Source organism: Chenopodium album, chromosome 26 (assembly GCF_948465745.1).
Source record: "Chenopodium album chromosome 26, dcCheAlbu1.1, whole genome shotgun sequence".
Taxonomy (NCBI): Eukaryota; Viridiplantae; Streptophyta; class Magnoliopsida; order Caryophyllales; family Amaranthaceae; genus Chenopodium; species Chenopodium album.
This window is the reverse complement of record NC_137859.1, coordinates 26942014-26948268: the sequence shown is the minus strand read 5'-3', so window position 1 is coordinate 26948268 and position 6255 is coordinate 26942014. Positions and strand designations below refer to the sequence as shown.

General features: G+C 38.9%; 1 pseudogene; it reads left to right on the top strand.

The window, feature by feature from the left end:
• Window positions 1-4197: 4197 nt before the first annotated feature.
• Window positions 4198-4296, top strand: LOC145618748 (small nucleolar RNA R71; annotated as a pseudogene).
• The last annotated feature ends 1959 nt before the right edge of the window (window positions 4297-6255 follow it).

Below are 6255 nucleotides of genomic sequence, written 5' to 3'. Positions count from 1 at the left end.
TTGCTTCACAAAAACCAAGAAAATATAGAAAATGAAACAAAAGGTTAAATAACTAAAGATGTGGCTTGAAAAGAAGGGATAAGGCTCAAATGGTTGCAAGAAGGAAAATGTAAACCCAAAAATAAAGAAAATAACAAAATACAAAAATGAAAAATACCACCCCGAAAAATGTGCCTTTGTCCTTCCTAGAAAGTTCGGTCTCGTGTTTGAGAATCATACATCAAGCTTTATTAGATTAGGTTTGCAAAGTCAAGGATCCACGCCGCTCATACAAGGAATGTTGAAGGCTAGAAAAACAAGTAACCTCACAAGGTTGTGGCAAAAACTCACTAGTGGTGTCAAATCAACTATAGGAAGCAACTACCAACGTACCACAAACAAGTAGAATCCGGCTTCATGATCCTCCTAGTTCAAACCAACTACCCTAGCATACACTATCCTAGAGTGAACCGAACATAGTCTCAAACCGTGCATACTTTTACAACCTAGGAAGAAAATCATGCAAAAGACAAGTCCAATGTACAAGGTTCATTTCATAAGAAAAGAAATGGAAAAACAATGCCTTAAAATCTCATCAAAAATGAAAAGAAAAATAAAGGAAAGTAAGAGAAAAAGTAAAATAAAAGAGAGTAAAAGAAAAGAAACGGAGACAAAGAAAAGGAAAACATAGGAGAAATAGCATGCAAAGGACTAGAAAGCAAGTTAAGCACATAAAGTTCCCAATCGACAAACAAGTGATCGATAGACAACAAAGTCACCGATCCCAAACACATTACGTGTTAACAAGCATCCATCCTCGAACCATTCAACTTCTCCTAAACTAATCCTATTCTATGCAACCAAGGAAAATAAAGAGAAAATAAGAAAGGTCTCGCCGGGATTCCAAGCTTAGCAAAAATAAATGAAGCGATTAGAAACCACCTCGTAGCATGCCATATCCATAAGCTCTTCAAGGAACCAAGTGAGAAAAAGAAATAAAAGAAACTATGAACAAAGAAAATGGTTAGTAACTTCAAAACAAATAAAAGAAAACGGCAAATAAAAGAAAACTAAACTAAACAAGAAGTATATACAACTAAAGGAAATAAAAGCTAAGCTAATCAAAGAATAAAAATAATAAAAGAAAGGAAACTAAAGAAGCAAGAAAGTAACTAAACAAACTAAAGAACTAAACTAAACTACAAGATTTGGATTCAAGGGATTTTGATGGTGAATGGTGAGTGAGGAGTGTGCACAAGAGAGGATGGTTTGAGAGGGAGAGCGTGAGGTAGGAGATGAGGAATGAGGGAATGAATGAAAGAAAAAGGAAGAAGAAATAAAAGGGAACGGCTGCAGGGGGTGTGCGGCCGCACTTGTAGCTTGTGCGCCCGCACACACCTGATGTGCGGCCGCACCTTGCTGTGCTTCTCCGTTCTTTCTTGTCCTCTTATTTTTGATACTTACTGACCACTTGGGTGCGCACATGAATCATGATGGTGATGAGGAACACCATAGGCAGTAGCTAAAAACATTTTTAAAGAGCTCAAAGTTAAAGATTCATGTGCTCACCACAAAAACTCACTAAGTATCAACTTCCTCCAACCTTTAAAACATGAAATTCCTATCTTACCTCTCTAAAATTCTTACCCCTTTTACCTCAAATTTCGATTGGAATCGAACCAAATATGATATGTGCCACGAACACCTTCCATTCACCATGCATTCTTGAAGAAATCCAATCTCGCAAAGTTCATCCTAAAAATCCAAACAAGTAGAAAAGTGAAAGAAAAGAAAAGGTAATAAAAGAAACAAAAACAAGAAAACTCAAAAATCAAAAAGAAAAGTTAGAATCTGCGGGTTGCCTCCCGGGAAGCGCTTGCTTAAGGTCCTAAGCTCGACCCTTCCTCCAAATCATGGAGGGTCAAAGAACACCACCTTCTTCAAGGTAGTAGAAAGAACAAATTCCTCTTCAAGTTCTAGCAACTTCTCGTTGTTGCTTGATAAGCTTTCATACAAAGACCTTTCAAATGCGAGCTTTTCTTTCCTCAACTTCATTCTCTTTCTCTTTTTCTTAGAAGCTCGTGCTCTTTTCTTTGCCTTGTTTTTCTTTGTAAATGGTCCTTCACCATCTAAACTCATAGAAACATCACCTTCATCTTGAGGATGGAGTTCAAACCAATGAGGAATATCAACTTCCTCCTCGTCCATAAGCTTGGGAATCATCACTTTATCTTCACTAACCTTCTTGCAATCACAACTCAAAAGCATATCATCATAATTCTCAAGAAAATCGTTATGTGAAGAATCAATAATGTTTACATAATCAATAGGGCGAGGGGAATTAACACACATAATTCCTTTTACAAGAGACAAAGACTCATGTGTTGGTTTCAAATCAAAACTTTCCTCATTCTTACCAATTCTCAAGGTAATACGACCTCTCTTAACATCTATCAAGGCTCCCGAGGTGGCTAAGAAAGGCCTTCCTAAGATGATAGGGATATGTTCATCTTCCGCAATCTCAAGCACAATGAAATCAACGGGAATGGTGAACTCTCCTATTTTGAGAGGAACATCCTCAACTCTCCCCTTAGGAAACTTGATGGAAGGAGTTCACCTAGCTTAAGTTTCTTAAAAACGGAATAAGGCATGATACTAACACTAGCACCAAGATCACAAAGAGCACTTTGGAACAATTTTCCTTTGACTTTGCAAGGTACGGAGAAATTTTCGGGATCCTTCAACTTTTGGGGTAGATCATTTTGAAAAAAGGCGCTAAAGCACTCCCCTAGGTTCACCGGTTCCACCAAATTGTAATCTCTCTTACCGCTCAAAATTTCCTTAAGAAACTTAGCATAGTTTGGCATTTGTTCTACAACATCGGTAAAAGGAAGAGTGAGATGAAGTTGCTTAAGCATGTCGATGAATTTCCCAAATTGCTCATCCAATTTATGCCTATTATGCTTTTGGGGGTATGGAAGTCTAGGTTTGTAAACCTCATCTTGCTTCTGCTCTTTCTCCTTAGTCTTATCATTGGAATCCTCACTCATCTTGCTAGGCTCTTCATTCTTATTCTCTTAACTCAAATCATTCTCTTTTTCACTCTCCTTACTCTTCTTAGGAACACTCTCTTTAAGGACCTTACCACTCCTAGTGGTCATAACACACATCGGTTCCCTAGAATCAACTTCTTGTGAGGGAAAAAGAGATGGACTAGCACAATCTTTCAAAGGGTTGGCTAGTTGAACAATTTGGTTCTCAAGCATCTTTTCATGTGTAAATAGGACCTCAAACATTTTGTTACAAGACAATGTGAATTCATTCAACATCTTAGATTGATCCATCATGAAATTTTCTAGCTTATTCAATTGGGATTGTTGAGTAAAGAAATCATCACCTTGGCTTTGAGTCTTTGGAGTTATTTGGGGTGGGGTATCTCTTTGAACACCATTTTGAAAATTTCCCCTACCTTGATTACTCCAATTACCCTTACCATGATTTTGGCCGGAATTTTGATTATGGTTACCATAACCTTGGTTATGATCCCCATATTCTTGGCCATAGCTTTGATCATTACAACAAAAGTTGTTATGGTTACCACAAAATTCTTGGGTCATACGGTTACCATTACCACTCTTTTGGTTGTAATTATCATAGCTCCCATTATTTTGATAATTCCTATTCCCAACAATCTTTTGAGCATTAAATCTAGGTCCAAAATCATTATTATCATCACAATTCACATGCACGTTCTCATATCCATCATATCTATCACAAGGAATATTGGAGTAATTAGAAGCATCATGATCATTCTTTCCACACATATCACAAACCAAGCATTCTCTAATCATGCAACAAGAAGCAAAAGGAGGGTTAGAGTAGGAAGATGTACCTCTCCCCTTAAATTGGGAGGGAAGACTAGAAGCTTGTGAAGGATTCTCGAGCTTGTTCTTGAGAGAATTCACCTCCTTTCCTAACTCCGAGACCATTGTGGACAATTCGTTGATGACATAAGATTGATCGGTTGAGCAACTTGTGCTTGCCGATTCCCTCTCTACATCATGCCAATTCATGTAATTCCTTACCACATCATCTATTACATCCACAACCTCTTCTTCCGTCTTGTTCATGATTGGCCCTCCGGCTCCGGCATCTAGGCTCGATCTACCTTGAAAGCTCAAACCACTATAGAAGATTTAGATCACTTGATATGTTGGAATTCCGTGGTGAGGGCATTCCCTTTGGTAGTCCTTGTACCTCTCCCATGCTTCATAGAGATTCTCTCTAGGCAATTTCTTGAAACTTTGGATTAAGGCTCTAGCCTCCGCCGTCTTCTTTGGTTGGTAGAAACGGGACAAGAAAGCTTTTGTGACATCATCCCATGTCTTCAAGGAATTGGGCTTCACTTCTTTGTCTAGCCATTCCAAAGATCTTCCTATGAGACAGAAAGGGAACAACTTAAGGCGGATAAACTCTTGAGAAACTCCATTGACATTGATAGTGTTGCAATATTTTTCAAACTCCTTAAGATGGTTCAATGGGCTCTCATTCTTTGCCCCACTATATTGTCTCCTCTCAATTAGGGTGATTATTGCCGGCCTAATTTCAAAGTCGTTTGCCGGTGTTTTAGGTGGAGCTATGCCGCTCTCGAACCTATATGCACCGGGTGCTCCCAATTCTTTCAAGGCAACTCTTGGTTGTTCTCCCATGACTTGCTCTTGTTCAATCTCTTCTTCGCTTGAGGAACTATAATCCAAAGTCTTGTTTGCTACTCTCCTCCTTGAGAGAGTTCTTTCAATCTCCGGATCAAAGGGAACAAATGAGCGATCTCGGGACCTATGCATACAAAACTCAAAGAAAATATAAGTAGCACGGCTACAAGTGTAGCCTAAAGTGTAAACTCTTTTTGTATTTTGCAAATGAAATGAAATAGACTCAACAACAACATGCACTCAAAGCACCATTCCCCGGCAACGGCGCCATTTTGATGGGAAGGAGAACGGTAGGTTGTTGGGCTACCACCCCACCCAATCAAACAAAATTTGTAACTTAACAAACCCCTATTTAGCGTAGTGGTAAGTCAAGGTCGAACCCAAAGGAATGGAGGTCGAATGCACAATGTCTAAGTCAAGCTATTTCGAAGTCAAGTAAAAGGGGTTTATGAAGGAAACTAGAGCTACAGCTAAATGATGCAAGAACTTATATGAAATCAATCTAAAGACACTAGGGCAATGGATCCACATGTAATTGTAATGGAAAATTGTAATTTGGGAGGTCAAACCGACTAAGTCAAGTGATATGAAGGAAGATCATCATGTATCGAAAAGAGCATACTAAGATGGTTCACCTAGAGGTCTAACTAGCGTCAACTACGCTAAACACTACCTAGGGAACGTCACAAAGCACCTCAATCATGAAATTGCAAGTTACTAATCAATGGTCCGTATCATAGCAAGCTCACAATGCAATCTAGTGCAATAATCAAAGATGGCCAAACCTCAATTAATCACACACATGCACATGAATTATCAACCAAATTTAATCATATCATCAACTCCATCAATTATCCCCAAATTACACTAATCCATTATTCAAACATGCTTCACCATTTCCCTAGCTAGGAAACTACTCACTAGCCATAGGAATCAAGATCAAAACTACAACAATCATCAATTTCATCATCAACATAATTGAAATCAAAGATTAAACCAACAATCAATCTAAATCAATCAAAATTCAATCAATAACCAAATCAATCATCAATAACATGGAAAACAAATGAAATCAACTAAAATCAAACTTGTATTGAAATCAAGAAGAATCTCCTTACAAAACTTTGATCTAAAGATCAAATACAATGAGGAATCCTTGAGCAATCACCAAAAATCATGAGTTTCTCTCTCTAAAGTTCTTGAGTTTCTCTCTCTAAAATTCTCCCCAAAACTAACTATTCAATTCAATCTCCAAACTTCTTTCTAAAAATAGGTAGAAATAACTATATATACAAAGAGGAGGTCGGTATGGACGCCCAAAAATAGACCCTCGTAGGTGCGGTCGCTCGGAGGAGAGAGAATGGTGCGCACGGGACACACCCAGGTTGGTGGGCCCGCATGCACCAGGTGTGCGGCCGCACCCGAGCAATGTGCGGCCGCACACCACCTTGGTGCGCCCGCACCTGGCTGGGTAATCCCCCTTCATCTCTTCGTCCTAGCTCAAGCGGTGCACACATCCTAGGTGATGATGATGGAGGACAAAGTAGGCAGAAACTTTCTTGAA